Below are 22,214 nucleotides of genomic sequence, written 5' to 3'. Positions count from 1 at the left end.
CCCTGTGAGAGAGGCTTTTAAGTATTAGGCCTCTTTTGCAGTTGGGGAAATTTGAGACAGGAAGAGTTTTAAACCTGCTTATGGCCATGCAGCAAATTAGCAGGCAGGATTAGAACTCAGGATTCCTGATGTCTGACCTCATGTTTGGTCCGTGGCCCCTTAGTGCCTTTCATTCAATGTAAGGATGAGATTTGCAAAAGGACACAGTTTTAGCCTAACTCTTCCCCCATTGAAGTCAGTGAAATGTTCATTGTTTGTCTTTAAACTAGAAATAATTGTTAATAAGAGTTTTCTCCTAACAGCTGTTTCACTAGTATTATTTACTACTAGATGGACCATAGCTTCTTCCTTCCTTCAGGTGAAATCCAAGAGTTCTCTCTCTAAGAAGAGAGTTCTTTCTCTAAGAAGCTACTGTGGATTTATTCAGATGCCACACAGATAAGTTAGAAACAGGTATAGACAAGGAAGGCAAAGCCTTGTGGGCTTAAGGGATAGGTTAGGGTTTGTCTACATTAGCAATTTTTGAACCAGTAGAGGTGCACTGATGCAAAGTCTCAAGGTAGATGTGCTACACCAGCATATGGCAGGGTTTGCACTAGAGCAACTTGAACCCCGACCTGGGATATTCTATCTACTACCCAAGATCCATAAACCTGGAAATCCTGGGCGCCCCATCATCTCAGGCATTGGCACCCTGACAGCAGGATTGTCTGGCTATGTAGACCCCCTCCTCAGGCCCTACGCTACCAGCACTCCCAGCTACCTTCGAGACACCACTGACTTCCTGAGGAAACTTCAGTCCATCGGTGATCTTCCTGATAACACCATCCTGGCTACTATGGATGTAGAAGCCCTCTACACCAACATTCCACACAAAGATGGACTACAAGCCGTCAAGAACACTATCCCCGATAATGTCATGGCTAACCTGGTGGCTGAACTTTGTGACTTTGTCCTTACCCATAACTATTTCACATTTGGGGACAATGTATACCTTCAGATCAGCGGCACTGCTATGGGTACCCGCATGGCCCCACAGTATGCCAACATTTTTATGGCTGATTTAGAACAACGCTTCCTCAGCTCTCGTCCCCTAAAGCCCCTACTCTACTTGCGCTATATTGATGACATCATCATCATCTGGACCCATGGAAAAGAAGCCCTTGAGGAATTCCACCATGATTTCAACAATTTCCATCCCACCACCAACCTCAGCCTGGTCCAGTCCACACAAGAGATCCACTTCCTGGACACTACAGTGCTAATAAACAATGGCCACATAAACACCACCCTATACCGGAAACCTACTGACCGCTATTCCTACCTGCATGCCTCCAGCTTTCACCCTGACCACACCACACGATCCATCGTCTACAGCCAAGCTCTGCGATACAACCGCATTTGCTCCAACCCCTCAGACAGAGACAAACACCTACAAGATCTCTGTCAAGCTTTCTTACAACTACAATACCCACCTGCAGAAGTAAAGAAACAGATTGATAGAGCCAGAAGAGTTCCCAGAAGTTACCTACTACAGGACAGGCCTAACAAAGAAAATAACAGAACGCCACTAGCGGTCACCTTCAGCCCCCAACTAAAACCCCTCCAACGCATTATTAGGGATCTACAACCTATCCTAAAGGATGACCCAACACTCTCACAAGTCTTGGGAGACAGGCCAGTCCTTGCCTACAGACAGCCCCGCAACCTGAAGCAAATACTCACCAACAACCACATACCACACAACAGAACCACTAACCCAGGAACTTATCCTTGCAACAAAGCCCGTTGCCAATTGTGCCCACATATCTATTCAGGGGACACCATCACAGGGCCTAATAACATCAGCCACGCTATCAGAGGCTCGTTCACCTGCACATCCACCAATGTGATATATGCCATCATGTGCCAGCAATGCCCCTCTGCCATGTACATTGGTCAAACTGGACAGTCTCTACGTAAAAGAATAAATGGACACAAATCAGATGTCAAGAATTATAACATTCATAAACCAGTCGGAGAACACTTCAATCTCTCTGGTCACGCAATCACAGACATGAAGGTCGCTATCTTAAAACAAAAAAACTTCAAATCCAGACTCCAGCGAGAAACTGCTGAATTGGAATTCATTTGCAAATTGGATACTATTAATTTAGGCTTAAATAGAGACTGGGAGTGGCTAAGTCATTATGCAAGGTAGCCTGTTTCCTCTTGTTTTTTCCTACCCCCCCCCCCCCCCCCCAGATGTTCTGGTTTAACTTGGATTTAAACTTGGAGAGTGGTCAGTTTAGATGAGCTATTACCAGCAGGAGAGTGAGTTTGTGTGTGTATGGGGGTGGGGGGGATGTGAGAAAACCTTGATCTATGCAGGAAATAGCCCGACTTGATTATGTAAAGAGTTGTCACTTTGGATGGGCTAGCACCAGCAGGAGAGTGAATTTGTGTGGGGGGGTGGAGGGTGAGAAAACCTGGATTTGTGCTGGAAACGGCCCACCTGTTGATCACTTTAGATAAGCTATTACCAGCAGGACAGTGGGGTGGGAGGAGGTATTGTTTCATATTCACGGTGTGTATATAAAGTCTGCTGTAGTTTCCATGGTATACATCTGATGAAGTGAGCTGTAGCTCACGAAAGCTCATGCTCAAATAAATTGGTTAGTCTCTAAGGTGCCACAAGTACTCCTTTTCTTTTTTCAAACCAGAGTAACTCATGCTGATGCCAAGTACACAAACCATTAGTGAGGATGTTCTGTACCTCCAGAATTGACTCCCAGTCCAGGTTTTAGGGTCTAATCCAGCTCCTGTTGCCAAAGGGATCAGACCCTTTCTCTTTAGATGCAAATCCTCCAATCTGCAGAGTGCCCTCAACTCAAATGGACTTTAATGGGCTGACTACATTCAGTATCTCCAGGAGATACTGTGCTACTTGCAGGATCAAGCCCCTAGGAGTACAGATTCTGGAAGTGGCTCTACTTAAATGAAGGAGCAGCACTTGTAGCTTCCAAAGATTGTCCCATCCAATGCCCCACTCCCTGCCTGAAGGGAGATCGCTGTAGTGTAGGGCTTTAATAATAATGGAAGGGTTAAATGTTGGGGGAAAAACAGGACCATTGGGCCGCCTGTAGAGAATAAGAAAAAATCCAAGATGATCCAGTTTGTTAGTCCATCATGTGAATACACGGTGATAATACACATAGGTCAAAGCCTATGGAATGAACAGACAGACCTCAAAGTTAGGCCCCATATTACTAATATATTTTATTTTGATATCACCTACCTGCCACAGCATTCCAGGCACCTCTAAATCTACAAGTTTAAAAGAAATCACACAAGATCCAAATCATATAAAATATTTAAAAGCTGTATCACAGGAACATGGTGAATGTGGTTAAATACACTGAGCCAAATTCAGACCCTAGTGTAACCGTCAACTGCAGTGGATGAATTTGGTTCCATTCTGCTTTATACTCCCAGCTTACTCTCTTTGGATGTTCTAAGGAAAAGATAGAAACAAATACACACAGGAAATTAAGCTACATTTTAAATATGTTCAAACAGCATTAATGAACCTCAAAAAAAGCCAGAAAATGCAGACACCCCCCCTTTAACTATCTTGTACTGGGGTACTGCCAGAGACTCTAGGCAGTGGAAAAACCAATACATCATGGGTACCACAACAGAGGGACAACAAAGCAGGGTAGCTACTCCATACAGTCACAGGCCAGGTATGCAAGACTCACATGTACTCTTGGTCTTGTGCCTGGTGCATCTTCTCTGCCGTGATGGTGGCTAGCAGTACACAGGGTTTAAGTGATGGCATGGCAGCTGCAGCGTGGTTTCTCCTGGATTTGGAGAGTTTAAGTGGGACCCTGAATGTTCTAAAATAAGGAATTATTTGAGACACATAGCACATCAGCGCAAACTTCTTATTAATCATATTGAATAGCTTGTTCCTCTATTGGCCTCACTTATTGTTTTAAACTTATTCACTATACAACGCCTTCGCACCAGTTTTCTGCAATTTACACCATTTACTGTCTGATAGCTGGAATTAGCTAACTCATTTTCTTTGAAAATAACTCTATTCCGTACAAAAATAAGATCCAATCCTGCAAATCAGATCCATGCAGGCAGGCAGACCTCCTACACTCACATGTAAACTCAAAGGCTCTGCATGGGTGCAAGAGTCTGCTCGCACAAGTCTGACTGCAGAACTGATATTTAGAATTGTATTTTATTTCCGCACAGGATTTATCCACTTCTATTCCCCTCCCTACCCCTTCCACTATAGTAGGCCAGAGTTTTAAAGAGAGCTCAGCACCCAGAGTCAGAGCCAAATTTTCACCATTACTCTGGATTTTGGATGCAGAGTTCTTTTGCAAAGCTGTTCATAAAAGTGCCACAATGTGAGCTGCTGGGTGCTGAAAGTCTGGTCCTCCAACTGTAGGGGCTGAACATCTGGAATTATTTGAGACATCTGGTCCTGAGCTACTTTGAAAACGTGATTCCTAGAACTAATCTACTTCTCCATTCCTTCACCCCTTCAGGTGCAAGGACCTTCTCCCTTGCATCTCCCACTGCCTGGAAGAGCCTTTCACCTCTTTGTCTCTTATTCCACCACCCCACTCACCTGCTCAATTCTCAAATATCGTTTGGGATCATCTTTCCGGCTCTTGCTTTCATTTGAACTTTGTAGTTATATTTCACACATTTTGTATGAAAGCTATTACGCAACATATAGTTTTGTGTCCTAGTCCGAACTGAAAGGTATGTGATCAAACTTCAAGCCAAGAGACATTTTGTTATAAAAAAAACTTACAGTGGCTCTTGTAATCCTGTCCTGGCCCACCCTGGGATCAGATTCTGTCTAATGGTTTCAGACATCATTTTTCTGATTTCCCATGGATGCCTTCAGGAGGGGATGGTTGGTGTGCTGAGAGACGGGTGTGGTATGCATATCTCATGCAGACGCAGCAGAGCCTGGGAAGCTGTGGCTTAACTAGATAAGAGAGAGGGGAAAGGAGTGAGGTGGCAAAGCAGCCTAGCTCTACTCCAACCTTTCTGGAGACAAGAAAATGTTATGTGACAGGAGTGAGCAGCTGACCTCCTTTAGTGGATATCACAGCAGAACAGTTTTCAGAGGAACAGCCGTGTTAGTCTGTATTCGCAAAAAGAAAAGGAGTACTTGTGGCACCTTAGAGACTAACCAATTTATTTGAGCATGAGCTTTCGTGAGCTACAGCTCACTTCATCAGAACAGTGTTCTTCATTGTCTTCCTGTATCTCCCTTCTCACAAGGCCTGCTGCTTCAATTTGCATAGGGAACACTCAGGACATAACTCTTGCATTGAAGGCAATCGTCTTCTTATTTCAAGAAGAACTCCTCTTACTAAGGGTGTGCATGTGTATGTTGCAATACTTCAGTTAATGAAGGAATGACAGACACATAGAATGAATCTTGTAAATGAAGCACAGATGAAATATAAGCTACAATTTTGTTACTAACAATTTTAAAAGAAAAAAATATATATATACACAGCCACCCACCGCCATCCCCCATAAAATTTCCTAGTCCAATCACTCCTAACTACTGGTACTGTAGAATCAGTCCCTGTATGGGAGCTCACAGATACCACCGGCCTACCCTCTCCTAGCACATGGTACTGTGAGCTCACATCTACTCCAATCCTACCCCTTCATGGGCAGGAATGATTTAGGATCTCCATTTGCATTTTCTCAAACTGCCATCTTTTTGTAAAACGCCTACAGTACTACCTGGGGTTCTGGTCCATGACTGGGGTCCCTAGGTGCTACAGTAATACAAATAATTCATAGAGATGATAATGATAATAAATAAAATTAATTAATTAATAATAATACTTTAGTCCCAGCCTCTCCCAGAAGGACACACTAGTGACCTTATTCACAGCACCACTCTCTTGAAGGCAGGGGAAAAATTATGCTACATATTCCCAGATGGCTCTCTTCTGCTAGATGCTGTTTCTACAGGTTCTCCTCAATTCACCTAAGACCTCATACCAGTACCTTAACTTCCTGTTAATTAGAGATCCCTTGAGCTTGTTCTCCTGGTAGACTACACAGAATCCCCCCACCCCTTCAAAATGTGTGTATGAAATTAGGAGTAAAATCTGTTAAAGACAGTCTCTTCTAGGCTGTTTCTGCCTTTCTGTACACAAAACCTTCTCAATAGCAAACCACTGGCCCTGGAAACAACAACACTTAACTATCAAGGTCCACATGGAATAGTGTCAAAGGAACAGGAGATGCATGTATGTCAGCTGGGAGTGCCAAGATATAAGAAAGAAGAATGGAGTAGGAACTGACGAGGGCACGTGGGTAAGAGAACAGCTCCATCATAAGAAAACAGTGAAGAATGGAATTAGGAATGCTGACTAGAGGCAACTGTGACTGCATTCCTCTTGTCACAGCTTTTGACTGGTAGCTTCACCCTTCTATTAATCCTTGATCATTTAATCAGTCCACACCTTGTGAAAGTTCAAACTCACCCTTTAAACAATTTCTACACCTGGACACAAATCAAAAACTATCATACCTCATGCCACCTCAGCACTGGTGTTTCCATGCTGTTTCACTCTGGCATAACAGAGGTAATACAAATGTGTCACAGTGCCAGAGTTAACCATATCGTGTGTTATAAATACTGCCGGGGTGTTTGCAGGCTGCAATGGGATGCAGCTTAGCTTTGCTACTTTGAGGAGAAGCACTGCCTCAGATCATCTTCCCAATTTGATCCAGTCTTCCCCACCAAGTTGTTTCTTCCTCCTCTAGATCCTTAGGCCTGGTCTTCACTCAAAAGTTACGTTGACACTGCTACAGCTCTCAGGGATGTGAAAAATCCACACCCTTGAACGCTGTAGCTACGATGAGCTGATCCGTAGTGTAGATGCAGCTAGGTTGACGGAAGACTGTTTCTTTTGACCTAGCTACTGTCACTCAGGGAGATGGAGTTCCGACAGCAATGGGGAAAGAAAAAAAAAAACGTTCCGTCACTGTAGAAAGCATCTACACTATGAGAATACAGTGACATAGCTACAGTGCCTTACCTATAGGGTCTCCTGGGACCATGTTTTACTTCGTTCTGCCAATGCTTCTAAGCTTACTACCTCTACTGCCTGTAAGACTTTTAGGCAGAGATCCCCAAGAAGAGGAGAAAAGAACTGTAAGGAAGGAAGATGGTTAGGAGTGGGATTGAGTTGATCATTAACAAGGTGGACAGCTGCAGTATTTGGCATCCTGCTAAAAATAGTTGGTTTTAATTTACCCCACAATGGGAAAACAACTAATTTTTATCCATCAAGAGGGCTGCAGCTATTTTAAAATCTCACCTCAATCTCATCAAATCAGCCCAGGATGGAAGGTTTGGGTCTATTGTGACAGAAGCAAACGTCTAAATGCTGTGCATTCTGGACCTCTTCAAGAGCTGCTGCACTTCCAGAAGTCACTGCCACAGCTCTGAGAATGGCAGAGGTAAAGCAGGTTTCAGAGGGGTAGCCATGTTAGTCTGTGTCAGCAAAAACAACGAGGAGTCCTTGGGGCACCTTAGCAATAAGGTTTCTGATGTGCTGGATCCTGGATGCTACACTCAAATATAGCTGAACAATGCAGTCGTCTCCTCATAACAGAGGTTCCTGAATGCTGTGCTGTAAAACAGCAGAAGTAGTGATGTAGTCTTATTGTGAGTGCTAAAGGGCCATAGGTTAAGAACCCAAATTTAGTTTATTGTAATAGATCTGCTGGTTTCTATTAATCCTGCTGTTGTAATTTCTGTAACCTTCCAATCCTGAACGGTCAAGAAGCAGAACTAATCTACTGCAGCCAGCCAACTACCATTCTCACCCATCTCTCTGTTTGCAGAACCCCAGCTACCTCATAAGGAAGAGCAAAGGCTACATCAGAGCTTCAGAATCTATCAAATCTGTCCCATGGTATCTGAAGCAAAGTGCTGATCTAGTCAATACTTTCCCAAAGAGTAGCCTTTTTAAAAAGCACAGTCTGTTCAACACTATGCTCAGTATTTATAGACTGTATGTGTAAGAGCGTCTATTTGTGTGTAACAGGTTTTCCTCCTCTCATTGCCCTGAGTCACACCTTAAAAAAAAAAAACACACACACAACAACAACAACTATTCCATCTCCCACTCCTTGGCTCTGAGTCTGTCAGCTTCACTGGAGGGACTGACAAGCAAACTGGAAATCTCTCAGAATGAACAGATCCAGCTACAGTATCACCATTCTGGTCTATCACACAAGCCCCGAATAAGATAAAGTAAATTCCTTGCTGTTTGCTATGGGTGGGAGGGAGACAAAGCTTAGTTTTAAGGTCTTGATCTTTAAGTGAAACTTCAAAGGGTATGTTTTTGTATGAACCAGGCTTTCCCTCAGTGTCCTTGAACAAAATTCTTCTCACTCTAAATTGTTACATAAAATGGCTACCTGCCTACTATCCCCATCCCCCAAAGATGGCTGCTTTTCACTAGTGGGCAGTTCATATATTCACATGGTTTGAGGTGAAAGGCTCTATAGAATGTAAAACAGCATAACTGATTTTATTTTTTTAAATTAGAGGCTTTGACAGATTATTCACCACACATCTAAGCCACTTCAGAGTCTGATCCGGCTCACACTGAATTCAGTGGGACCTTTGCCATTAACTCCTAATAAACGTAAGATGATGTATTATGAAACAGACAATTTGCACTAAGTTATGTATTATCATACAGCAGAAAGTAATAAGTTCACTTAAGAGGAATCACTGATGTCAAACATTGCCAGTTCAGTAAGGGAGCATGTAAATGAATAAAGAATAACACCAGTGAGAGGAAGCCAGTCAAGCACTGAGGAATCAATGCCAGATAATTCATGGATTCAGAAGATAAAGGGTCTTGTTAGGGAAACAGTGTGGGAATGCTGTCCCGTGGATAGAATGAGACAAATCCCCACTTACGTGTTCTGTTCCCAACTCTGCCGTTGACTCACACTGAGGGAAAGGGAAAAAAAAAAAAAAAATCACTGCACCACAATAAAATGAGTATAAAAGGTTACCCTACCTCAGAGGTTTAACTAATGTTTGTTAAAATGCTTTGAGATCCCCTTGAGAAGAGGGGCTACGTTAAATGCAAAGTGTTAATAGTCACAGAATAATGGCTTGCTTAGGAGAATGAATTAAAAACCAGCAGGAGGAAGCATTGCATTCCTGGGGTGGGGGGAAACATGGCTTCTGAACTAGTATATGAGACCCTCTGTAATTAAAATGCTTATCTATGGACCAGTTGTGATCCAAAGAGCATAAGCTGGTGGCCTGCAGGCAGCTGGCTGGTCAGTTGGTGTTGGATTGCTTTGTTTCTAGCTACTAAATTGCATTAGAATAAGTTAAACATGCATTAAATATTTTCCTGATGTTACTTTTCCATGTAAACTGCTATATTTGGCACAGGAATGTTATTCTATCACAGAGGCAAGGTGATTCCAATGACAATTTTTCTATTAAAATGGGTTTCTCATTTTGAAAAAGCTTAAGACCCCATGAATTGTTTAGTAACTGGCAGAATATAGGAAGAGCAGATACTGCAGGAAAACACCACATTTGGCTCAGCATAACAGTCTAGAAGTTCCAATGGAAAGAAGATTTGGGTTTTTTTGTTTAACCATGAATAAACTGAAAACAGGAGTTTTCAAATAAACTTTCAATTCCAGCTGGCATTTCTGAACCTTCTCCTATGGCGGCCATCTTGTTGAAGAGTGCAAGCCTACTGGAAGGAACTATCATCTCGTTTCGCCACATGCTTTGATAACAGTTTGACACTCATTAGAAAAAGGACGTTACTGGCCCAACTCACCACTGCACTCATGTAATCCAAGGTAAAGTGGGTCTAAAATGCAAGCAGTCTGATCTGATAACATTTTATACATATTGGTGTGACTACAAAAGGCATAGGACAATGAGGAATTGGGGCCACTGTTTTAATATTGAAACACTGCAACCCAGATTCTGTCCCCACGACACCCACTGACTCCAGGGAAATTGACTATCTTAAAAACTTTTTTTTTTCCCCTTTTTCCCCCTTCCCTCCTCTCTTTATTAAAGTCAAACCATTATTCAGATTGGTAGGAAATTACACAGTCTCTGCTACTCATTATCCACATTGCCTGGGTCAATTTTAGGGGAAAATGACTGCCCACAGGACAGAGTCAGAAATGCCAAGTGGGATAAACATCTTAATTTCCCTTCCCACGTGTGTCAAAGTTTTATTCCTAGTGATAAATGTTCCTTACCCATGTGAATGTTTGCGCCATTGGACTGAATAAAATGAGAAGAGTTTTCCTTTAAGGAAGTGTGCAAAGGACTTGATTGATCAGGAAGCAAGACATTAACATCAGTGCCAGGCAGTTGGAGAGCACTGCTTAGACTGGAAGGAATGTATTAAAGGAGCAGGTCATGAATTCAAAAGCAGCCAAGAGGATAAAACACACCCAAGCTGGGGGGAGAGGAGGGGGGAGGCGCACTGGGCAGGGAAGGCATAAAAAATTTGGCCCATCATGAGGTGTTTTGACCCTGCTTAGCAAAAATTACATTTATTATGGGCTTATTCAATAAATTCAATTATAACATTGGAGCCAGGGGAAGAACCAGGAAATCTGGCTCTATAACGGAGTGAAAACTTTTCCGCTTTCAGCAAAGCTCAGACTGGATTGCTTTCCGTTACACTGAAAGTCAGCTGGGCCAAACTGGCCTGGACCTTGTTCCTGGATGCCAGAAAATGCTGGCTCTGGAGAACTGCCTGCATGCCAGAGCCACAGCAGAAAAAGTAATTGCAAGGGTTCTGTTGGAGTTTCCTGCAGTACCTTTGTCTACCTAAGCTAGCTGTGCCCTGCAAAACTTCCAACTTAATAAATGGTAGGTGGCCAAGACTGTCTCTTGATATTGAAGATTTTTGTAGCTATTGTTTTCACTACAATCCATATCCTTATTACATTCAAACTGGCTTGGAAAAGGAACTTGACGTTGCCAGACAAAAGGATTCTGAGCTGCCCTCTGCTTCATGGGAAATCAGAGCAGAAAGGGAAAGAAGAGGTATCTGTCCATCTCAGCCAGCTGTTTGCTGAAGGGACTGTAGGCACATACTCTCAAAACTAGAGTCTCCTTTGCATGCAACAGCTGATAAATATTTTCATGACTAAATCCATGAATAAGTACACTGTGCCAACATAGAAATGAATCCAACATCCTAGACTATCTTCATGACTGCTACAGTCCGGGATATACACAAGTTCACTCACACTGGGCCTAACCCTGAAACGTGCGAAGGGCCCCTTGAGAAGTGCTGGACACCCTCAACTCCAACTGAAGTGGAGGCTCAACAGCTTGAAGAGCCAGGCCTACGGCTGTGAAATTGCATACACTCTCTTTAGTCCAGATTAGATTCACTACTGCTTTGCACCTTGTATCATCTATGTACACATGTGAAGAAGGTGTAAGAACTACCAAATCAGAACACTGGCATTTTACACCTTATTTGCACAGGTATATAGAACTACACAAGGTTCAAGACAGTAAAAAATCAGGCCCAAGATTCCTAGCCAGAGCCATCCAGTTGGCAGAACGTAGACACCATCAGCCCTGAAGCAGAGATGTTTCTGTGAAAGACAATGACTATTTGTCATGTACAACTTGAAGATCTCTCCAAGGACAGTATAGGAGAGCATGGGAATTTCCCAAGCATATAATGCTAGGACATGAGCAGCTTTTCTGATGCAGCTCTATTGACACCTTAAATGACTGCTTCTTGGAGCAGCTGGTCCTGGAACCCACCAGAGAAGAGGCAATTCTTGATTTACTCCTAAGTGGAGCACAGGTCCAAGAGGTGAATATGACTGGACCACTTGGTAATAGAGACCATAATATAATTAAATTTAATATCCCTGTGGCAGGAAAAACACCACAGTGGCCCAACACTGTAGCATTTAATTTTAAAAAGGGGAACTGAAGTGAGCTGTAGCTCACGAAAGCTTATGCTTAAATAAATTTGTTAGTCTCTAAGGTGCCACAAGTACTCCTTTTCTTTTTACACAAAAATGAGGTTAGTTAAATAGAAATTAAAGGGTACAGTGCCAAAAGTGAAATCTCTGCAAGTTGCGTGGAAACTTTTTAAAGACACCATAATAGAGGCTCAACTTAAATGTATACCCCAAATTAAAAAAAACATAGTAAGAGAACCAAAAAAGAGCCACTGTGGCTAAACAACAAAGTAAAAGAAGCAGTGAGAGGCAAAAAGGCATCCTTTAAAAAGTGGAAGTAAAATCCTAGTGAGGAAAATAGAAAGGAGCATAAACACTGGCAAATTAAGTGTAAAAATACAATTAGGAAGGCTAAAAAACAATTTGAGGAACAGTTAGCTGAAGACTCAAAAAGTAATAGATTGTTAAGTACATCAGATTCAGGAAGCCTGCTAAACAACCAGTGGGGCCACTGGATGATTGAGATGCTAAAGGAGCACTCAAGAACGATAAGGCCATTGCGGAGAAACTAAATGAATTCTTTGCATCTGTCTTCATGGCTGAGGATGTGAGGGAGATCCTCAGATCTGTCACCTAAAAAGAATGGCTCAGGTTTGGGAAACTGTCCCAGATTGAGGTATCATTAGAGGTGGTTTTGGAACAAATTGATAAATTAAACAGCAGTAAGTCACCAGGACCAGATGGTATTCACCAAAGAGTTCTGAAGGAACTCAAATGTGAAACTGCAAAACTACTATAATTTAAATCAGCTTCTGTACTAGATGACTGGAAGATAGCTAATGTGAGGCTAATTTTTAAAAGGGCTCCAGCGGTGATCCTAGCAATTACAGGCCTGTAAGCCTGACTTCAGTACCGGGCAAACTGATTGAAACTATAATAAAGAACAATATTGTCAGACATAGATGAACATAATTTGTTGAGGAAGAGTCAACATGGTTTTAGTAAAGGGAAATCATGCCTCAATCTATGAGAATTTTCTTTGAGGAGGTTAACAAGCATGTGGACCAAGGGGATCCAGTGGATATAGTGTACTTAGATTTTCAGAAAGCCTTTGACAAGGTCCCTCACCAAAGGCTTTTACGCAAAGTAAGCGGCCACAGGATAAGAGGGAAGGTGCTCTCATGGATTGGTAACTGGTTAAAAGATAGGTTTCAGAGTAACAGCCGTGTTAGTCTGTATTCGCAAAAAGAAAAGGAGTACTTGTGGCACCTTAGAGACTAACCAATTTATTTGAGCATGAGCTTTCGTGAGCTACAGCTCTGTAGCTCACGAAAGCTCATGCTCAAATAAATTGGTTAGTCTCTAAGGTGCCACAAGTACTCCTTTTCTTTTTGGTTAAAAGATAGGAAACAAAGGGTAGGAATAATGGTCAGTTCTCAGAACGGAAAGAGGTAAATAGTGGTGTCCCCAAGGGGTCTGTTCTGGGACCAGTCCTATTCAACATTCATAAATGATCTGGAAAAGGGGGTAAACAGATTAGGTTCTCATAAGGCGATCAGTACAGGATAGGACCCACGGGTCTTTGTCTCTGGACATCTGGTAGCTACCATTAACAAAATTCCCTTGATGAAGGAAAAGGGAAGTGCCATTGTCTACCCTGGGATTAAGGGGCATAAGAGACCCTGAGTTGCCTAACCACTATGCTAGATGGTGCCGAGGTCAAGGAGCATCTCTCCAGAGATAGCAAAACCAGGAAAAACATGCTGGGTTTATCCTTTGACTGCACCAGTAGAGAAAGTTCTGGATGCTCTGAAAATCTAGCCTCCCTACGCTACCAAGGGCTGATCATGACTCAGAGCTAAGTCCATGGCTGGGGCCGGAGGATCCACTGTTACCAGCCAATTTGTCCCCTGGACAATAAGAGAGTATGTCACTGAAAGGCAAAGTAGGTCTTGTGCTGCTACACAAGTACTCTGGCATCATCGGTACCAAGAGATTTTCCTTATGTTCTTCACCGAAATGTGCTGCTGCAGGTAAAGTGAGCTCTTAATGTCTCACTAAAAATAACCCCCCCACCCTGGCAACGAATAATGTAGAATATAACATTTCTTGTACAGCACTTTTCAACTGAAGATCGTGAAGTACTTTACAAACATGTACTAAGCCTCATGACTCCCCTGCTAAGGTAGGTTTGTATTATCCCCATTTTATGGGTGGGTAACCTAGGACAGAGTTAAGTGATTTGGCAAGTCTGTGACAGAGCCAGGTGCAGAACTCCAGTCTCTCAATCTTCTGTCCTAACCACTGCATACCATTGCCTCTCTAGTTATTAGGAAGGCTGCTTTTTCTTCTCAAGAGTCACACCATTTTTCAGGAATGCTTTTCCTTTCACCTCCGACAGTTGCTGTACTACTAAGATTTGGACAATGCATCTCAATTACTTTCAGTGAGACTGAGGTTCCCCCATCACTCCTGAAAATGGAATTTAGGCTCTTAAACTATTTAGGTGCTTTTGAAAATTTAACCCAAAGTGACTCCAGAAACTGGGTCTTCCTTGGAAGATTTTCAGTCCTGGTTAAAGGACCACAGGGATCTGTCCCCAGAACCTCAGCCAGAGATGTTTTTTCTTAATAGATAAAAGTTAATCTGATTATTGCATGTAGTAAATTCAGATCCAGCCCTTTAATTTAAGAGCTTGCTACCCTGTTTTAGAAGGGTGAATAAGTCACTTCATACAGTGACACCTAGTGGTAATGGTAAGTCAGTGTAGAAATGACACTTCTGTAAATGCCTTATTCCAAACTGAGGTGATGAAGGTAACTCTTGAAAACCCAGACAGAAAGAAGGATCCTTGTTCCTGACACAGCCCACTGCTCTGCATGCAAGGGAATTTATTTAAACAAAATGGCCAAAAAAGAAATAGACGAATGTCCTCCACAAAGCCTCTCCCTAATACACCTTTAAAAGGTCAATCAATCTGTGCTAGTTAAAGAGACTGATTGTACTAAGGTTTGAATCAAGCATATCCTGGGCAGGCAAAACGAACTTTTACTATATAGCTCTGTCAATTCACCTCAGTACTGATCTACAGCTCCCTGGATCATGCACCTCACCCCAATACATACCACTTTACTGATCAGAACTAGTGATAGTTGATTTTTTGAGAGGAGTGGGACAGGGACCTTGAACATGCTCCACACACAAGTCACTGAATAGCCATCAGATTTTACATTTTCCAGACATTCCCAACTTGAACTGGATTTTGAACTAGCAGGCAGACAGCAAAAGCCTCTGTATCCCATTACCAATCCCCTGAGCCACCCAGTCCCTAAAATTAGCTCCATCATAGATTTATCTGTGTGAGAAAAGTTCTGGTAAGCTGCAGCATAACAATCATTACCTGGTCCCTTCCTCCTTCCAACAGAGGATGGAAAAACTCAGCAATGAAGGCCTCTATCTTCCTTTCTCATCAGGCACCTGAACATAACCTATAACAATTTACAGAAAGAAAATGTGTTTTTTCCATTCACACATACTTCGTAAAAATAGGGGTATTGTCAATCATCCTCATACTATTTGCTACTGGGGGCGGGGAGGGGGAATAGGAGGTGCAGGGACACATGGGAATGAGGGAGGAGGGGTGGATGAGTGGAGGTACAGGGACACATGGGGACAGAAGGAAGGAGGGGAGGGGTGGCTGTGGGATCCATTGACACATGATGGGCAGGGGATGCAAGGAAACATGGGGATCATAGAATATCAGAGTTGAAAGGGACCTCAGGAGGTCAACTTGAGACCATTACTCCTTGTTCTGTCATCTGCTACCACCGAGAACAGTCTAGATCCATCCTCTTTGGAACCCCCTTTCAGGCAGTTGAAAGCAGCTATCAAATCCCCCCTCATTCTTCTCTTCCGCAGACTAAACAATCCAGTTCCCTCAGCCTCTCCTCATAAGTCATGTGTTCCAGACCCCTAATCATTTTTGTTGCCCTCTACTGGACTCTTTCCAATTTTTCCACATCCTTCTTGTAGTGTGGGGCCCAAAACTGGACACAGTACTCCAGATCAGGCCTCACCAATGTCGAATAGAGGGGAACGATCACGTCCCTCGATCTGCTCGCTATGCCCCTACTTATACATCCCAAAATGCCATTGGCCTTCTTGGCAACAAGGGCACACTGTTGACTCATATCCAGCTTCTCGTCCACTGTAACCCCTAGGTCCTTTTCTGCAGAACTGCTGCCAAGCCATTCGGTCCCTAGTCTGTAGCGGTGTATGGGTTTCTTCCATCCTAAGTGCAGGACTCTGCACTTGTCCTTGTTGAACCTCAGCAGATTTCTTTTGGCCCAATCCTCTAATTTGTCTAGGGCCCTCTGTATCCTATCCCTACCCTCCAGTGCATCTACCTCGCCTCCCAGTTTAGTGTCATCTGCAAATTTGCTGAGGGTGCAATCCACACCATCCTCCAGATCATTTATGAAGATATTGAACAAAACCGGCCCCAGGATTGACCCTTGGGGCACTCCACTTGATACCGGCTGCCAACGAGACATGGAGCCGTTGATGACTACCCGTTGAGCCTGACAATCTAGCCAACTTTCTATCCACCTTATAGTCCATTCATCCAGCCCATACTTCTCTAACTTGCTGGCAAGAATACTGTGGGAGACCATGTCAAAAACTTTGCTAAAGTCAAGGAACAACACGTCCACTGCTTTCCCCTCATCCACAGAGCCAGTTATCCCGTCATAGAAGGCAATTAGATTAGTCAGGCATGACTTGCCCTTGGTGAATCCATGCTGACTGTTCCTGATCACATTCCTCTCCTCTAAGTGCTTCAGAACTGATTCCTTGAGGGATGGGGAGGAAGGGTGGTGGGACACACAGGAATTGATTCAGGCACATCTGCCCCTATGGGAGAGGCTAGAGGTCAGACAGGGTCTGTAAGGGGGAGGCTCCCCAACCCTCTAACAATCCCCCTCCCAAAAAACTTCTCCCACCCAAATCCAAACAACCCTTCAATTTCACTCCCAGGCTCCTTCCCAGCAATTACTTCCCTCTCCCTCATCTCCCCCATTACCCCAAGCCTTTGCACGGCTTCTGAGGGGTGCAGGAAATACTTTTCTGTATTGTATTTTAAATAAATTATTACTCAAAGTTCTGTATTAATATGCCTAGTAAGGAATCTATTTGTCAAAAAACATTTCCTGAATCTTTTTTGTTGTCTGTACTGTTATAGACAGGTATTTTGAAATAAATTATCAAAATAATTGAAACTGGCATGATTATATTTGTGTTATTTTGACAAATAAAATATGCAGAATTTGAAAATATCATGCACAGAATTTTTTGGCACAGAATTCCCCTAGGACTAATTATTTTAAGAACTATTGAAGTGAGCCAGTGTTGCTGTTAGGAGATTGGAGGCCTAGATTCCAAGTTCTGTAGTATTTGAGCAAATTGCTGAACTTCAGCGTCTCAGTTTCACCATCTCTATAATGTAGTCAAATACCTACCCCCTTTTGTGAAATGCTTTGAGATTCCCAACTGAAACATTATGGCTAAGTGCAGAATATTACACATTGGAGAACTGCAAATAAAGACTCTCAGAAATAGACTTTCCATTCACTTAGAGCACAGCCAGTCACAGGATCCTGACTCTTACTTCTAAGTGAATATTGACTCTGGAGATACAGAGCAGGAACAGCCTAATAAACCAACTCTAATCATGGTTATATACACTGTATGTTGCTTAGAGAGCTCTGCTGCCATAACAACAAGATGCAACTATAACTACAATAAAGCCCTGGCCATGTTAAATATGGAAATTAATGTCTCTTTGGCCACAAAATGAACTTTGTTCTCAATTCTACAGTTCTTGTCCCTTGGGAGCAACAGACAATTATAATATCAGGATCATACAGCAATTTTCTAAGCAATTTGCAAAATGCTGTTTAGCTTCACTGGTTATTAATTTCTGCAAAGAAACTTGAATCTAGTCTTGTCACAGCAGGATTGTCTGTCCCATTTAGCCAATAGTTTCCTGTCAGCACAGACACTTCCAGAGAAGTATGTAACGTGACAGGATGTGCACATTTGCAAGAAGTTAACTTAAGCAACATTCCACAAAAATCATAAGTCACAGGTGTCAGATGCACATTTAACAGAGCTTCAGTTCTACAGAAGTTTTCAGCCAGACTGATCTCAAAACACTTTACAAACTATAACTGATGTACAAGCTGTACAGAGAAATCATTCACCCAACACTGAAATACAGCAACTGCTGGAGTGGGATGTGGCAGTGTTTAGTAATGTGCAGGAACACTATACAACAGTTTAGCAAAGGCTTCTTTATCCAATTGAACCTGAAAGAGGATTTAAGTGAGGCAGAATATAACTGCCCACATTAGAATTGGGCCAAAACACCAGAGTTCACACTTTGGCAAAAATGAAAAGGTGACCACAAATGATCAAGACCTTTCTTTTAGATCCCATAACCTGTCTTCAAATGCATCAAATATCAAGATTACAGAAGAACATCCAGCTCCTGTTCTTTTTAGAATTTTTAAGTCCTCCAAACATCATGATTTGTTTGGGTTGGAAGGAAACAACCTGTTTTTGTAAGGTTAGGATTTGGAGGAGATAGGTCACTCATCATCAGCAGAAATAGAACAGGAGTACTTGTGGCACCTTAGAGACTAACAAATTTATTAGAGCATAAGCTTTCATGAGCTACAGCTCACTTCATCGGATGCACAGAATGGAACATAAAGTAAGATACACACACACAGACGAGTTGGAAGTTACCATACAAACTATGAGAGGCAAATTAGTTAAGATGAGCTATTATCAGCAGGAGGAAAAAAAAAACTTTCAGTGATAATCAAGATGGCCCATTTAGACAGTTGACAAGAAGGTGTGAGGATACTTAACTTAAGGAAATACATTCAATGTGTGTGACCCAGCCACTCCCAGTCTCTATTCAAACCCAAGTTAATGGTATCTAGTTTGCATATTAATTCAAGCTCAGCAGTTTCTTGTTGGAGTCTGGTTTTGAAGCTTTTCTGTTACAAAATTGCCACCCTTAAATCTTTTACTGAGTGGCCACAGAGGTTGAAGTGTTCTCCTACCGGTTTTTGAATGTTATGATTCCTGATGTCAGATTTGTGTCCATTTATTCTTTTGCATAGAGACTGTCCGGTTTGGCCAATGTACATGGCAGAGGGGCATTGCTGGCACATGATGGCATATATTACATTGGTAAATGTGCAGGTGAACGAGCCCCTGATGGCATGGATAATGTGATTAGGTCCTATGATGGTGCCCCTTGAATAAATATGTGGACAGAGTTGGCATCGGGCTTTGTTGCAAGGATAGGTTCCTGGGTTAGTGTTTTTGTTCTGTGGTGTGTGGTTGCTGGTGAGTATTTGCTTCAGGTTAGGGGGCTGTCTGTAAGCGAGGACTGGTCTGTCTCCCAAGATCTGTGAGAGAGAGGGATCATTTTTCAGGATAGGTTGTAAATCTTTGATGATGCGCTGGAGAGATTTTAGTTGGGGGCTGAAGGTGACAGCTAGTGGCGTTCTGTTATATTTCTAGAAATAGGGATAACATTTAAGCATTGTCTATGCTAGAAAGGATTTTCTGGTATAACTATACCAGCAAGGCCCCATCTCCCTGCAGTAGAAGTGCAATGGATAGCTCCTACCCAGCTTCCCCCCAAAAATATGATTTTTTTGCCAACATAACTGTGTCTACACTAAGGCTTTTTGCTGGTATAAAAATGCTATAATGGCAAAAGTTTCTAGGGTGGGTCTGGCCTTAACTAGAATACCCCATAAGACTGTTGAGAGGGGTTTTTTTGCTTGTTTCTTTGAAAAAGTACTCGGAGATCTTCCTACTGCCATATGGTGCTAATGAAATAGAAACAACATCAAGTATTATTTTAGTGATAAACAAACCTCACAATGACCTTTTAGCTCATTAACTGTTTACCCATACCAATAATAATTTAGTGGGAATTGCCATTTTAAAAATCTAATAACATTTCCCCCATTTCTTTTAATCTTTTTCATTATTTGTGACTGGCACACAAACGTTCCATTTGACAGAGTTCTCTCCTTCTCAGGTTTGTAACAGCAAAACATAACAAAATAATAAATAAATAATTATTAATGTAGATTTTACTTAATCTATTAGGCATATTGCAAAAATTAATGGGTTATTCCTACAATCCATTATAGGAAGTATTATTATCCTTATTTGAAAGGTGGGAAAAGTGAGACATGGAAAGGTAAAGTGACTTTATCAGACAGCATCTCAATGCCAGATTAAGGAACAGCAAAGTGTGAAAATAGTAAAGGGGGAACTGGGGTTCTGAGTTTTTTTTTTGTTTATTTTTGCAAAATTTCACCCTAATCATCACTATGGGCAAAATTTTCAAAAGTGCCTAAGTGACTTTCCATAGGTTTCAGAGTAACAGCCGTGTTAGTCTGTATTCGCAAAAAGAAAAGGAGTACTTGTGGCACCTTAGAGACTAACCAATTTATTTGAGCATAAGCTTTTGTGAGCTACAGCTCACTTCATCGGATGCATACTGTGGAAAGTTTAGAAGATCTTATTATATACACACAAAGCATGAAAAAATACCTCCTCCCACCCCACTCTCCTGCTGGTAATAGCTTATCTAAAGTGAAAAGGAGTACTTGTGGCACCTTAGAGACTAACCAATTTATTTGAGCATGAGCTTTCGTGAGCCACAGCTCACTTCATCAGATGTGTACCGTGGATGTGTTTCCACGGTACACATCTGATGAAGTGAGCTGTGGCTCACGAAAGCTCATGCTCAAATAAATTGGTTAGTCTCTAAGGTGCCACAAGTACTCCTTTTCTTTTTGCGAATACAGACTAACACGGCTGTTCCTCTGAAACCTTATCTAAAGTGATCACTCTCCTTACAATGTGTATGATAATCAAGTTGGGCCATTTCCAGCACAAATCCAGGTTGTCTCACCCCCCCCCCCCCCGCCCCGCCCTACACACACAAACTAACTCTCCTGCTGGTAGAAAGAAAAGGAGTACTTGAGGCACCTTAGAGACTAACCAATTTATTTGAGCATGAGCTTTCGTGAGCTACAGCTCACTTCATCGGATGCTGGTAATAGCTTATCCAAAGTGACCACTCTCCTTACATTGCGTATGATAATCAAGGTGGGCCATTTCCAGCACAAATCCAGGGTTTAACAAGAATGTGGGGGGGGGGGGACAAGGGGAAATAGGCTACCTTGCATAATGACTAAGCCACTCCCAGTCTCTATTCAAGCCTAAGTTAATTGTATCCAATTTGCAAATGAATTCCAATTCAGCAGTTTCTCCCTGGAGTCTGGATTTGAAGTTTCTTTGTTGTAAAATAGCGACTTTCATGTCTGTACGTGACTTTCTATAGTAGCCTATATAATCGTGGGCCATTTTTTTAAGCCCCTGAAATTTGACTTTTTTGTGTTGGCTCACTGAAATAGGAAAGGGCTATCATTTGTGAGTTCTCATGTGAAAAGTACCCTAAGGCCCCAAACCTACAATAAGCACTGGTCTCCTAGTGACGTGCTCCATCCACCAACTCACGGTGCCACCCCAAGCTGGGTAAAAAAGAACTCAGGAGGCCAGTTTCCCAGTTCCCCCTGACAGCCCCTGTCCTACCCCGCCTCAGCAGCAGATACCCGACTCAGTCTGGAGGAGACAGAGCCCAGGGATGAAGTCCCATAAGCCCCCAGTGTTCAGAAAGAGAGGAAGGCAAGGTGCAGTACCGAGACCACAATACCTCACTCTCCCACCTCCCAAAGGGAAATCGTCGATACTCACCGACCTACTCCCACCGAATCGATCAATGAAACCAGCAAGGGGCTCTAGTGACAGCATCCAAGATAGCCGGTCATGGCCTCAGAGGCAGTCGGGGGCTGCCCCAATCCATCCCAGACATCAGGCTCCTTGGAATACATCGTGTCCGAGTCCGCAGCGTCCCTTCAAACTTTGAGCGCCAACAGGGTCGAATCCTTCTTAATGCCCTAAACCAAGATGGCGGGCTGCCCCCCCCACCTGGAAATATCAGTGCCCACATCCAAAATGGCTGCCACCAGCGTCATCGTCAACAGAGCCTGACGCTACCTGTCCGAATCCAAGATGGCGGCGGCCGCTGGCGTGAGGCTAGATGCGAGTCACGTGAC

General features: G+C 42.7%; 1 long non-coding RNA gene across 1 annotated transcript; it reads right to left on the bottom strand.

Moving 5' to 3' along the window:
• Positions 1 to 3,233: 3,233 nt before the first annotated feature.
• LOC125626796 (uncharacterized) lies at positions 3,234 to 22,170 on the bottom strand. Its single transcript, XR_012666182.1, has 5 exons — positions 21,853 to 22,170; positions 15,398 to 15,485; positions 4,820 to 4,999; positions 3,741 to 3,878; positions 3,234 to 3,493 (listed from the first exon to the last, which is right to left on the bottom strand). It is a non-coding gene; the product is annotated as an uncharacterized LOC125626796 (long non-coding RNA).
• Positions 22,171 to 22,214: the final 44 nt, after the last annotated feature.

The sequence above is a fragment of the Caretta caretta genome, chromosome 27, assembly GCF_965140235.1.
Source record: "Caretta caretta isolate rCarCar2 chromosome 27, rCarCar1.hap1, whole genome shotgun sequence".
NCBI lineage: Eukaryota > Metazoa > Chordata > Testudines > Cheloniidae > Caretta > Caretta caretta.
Note: the sequence above shows the minus strand (reverse complement) of the source record. Positions and strands in the feature narration are given on the sequence as shown.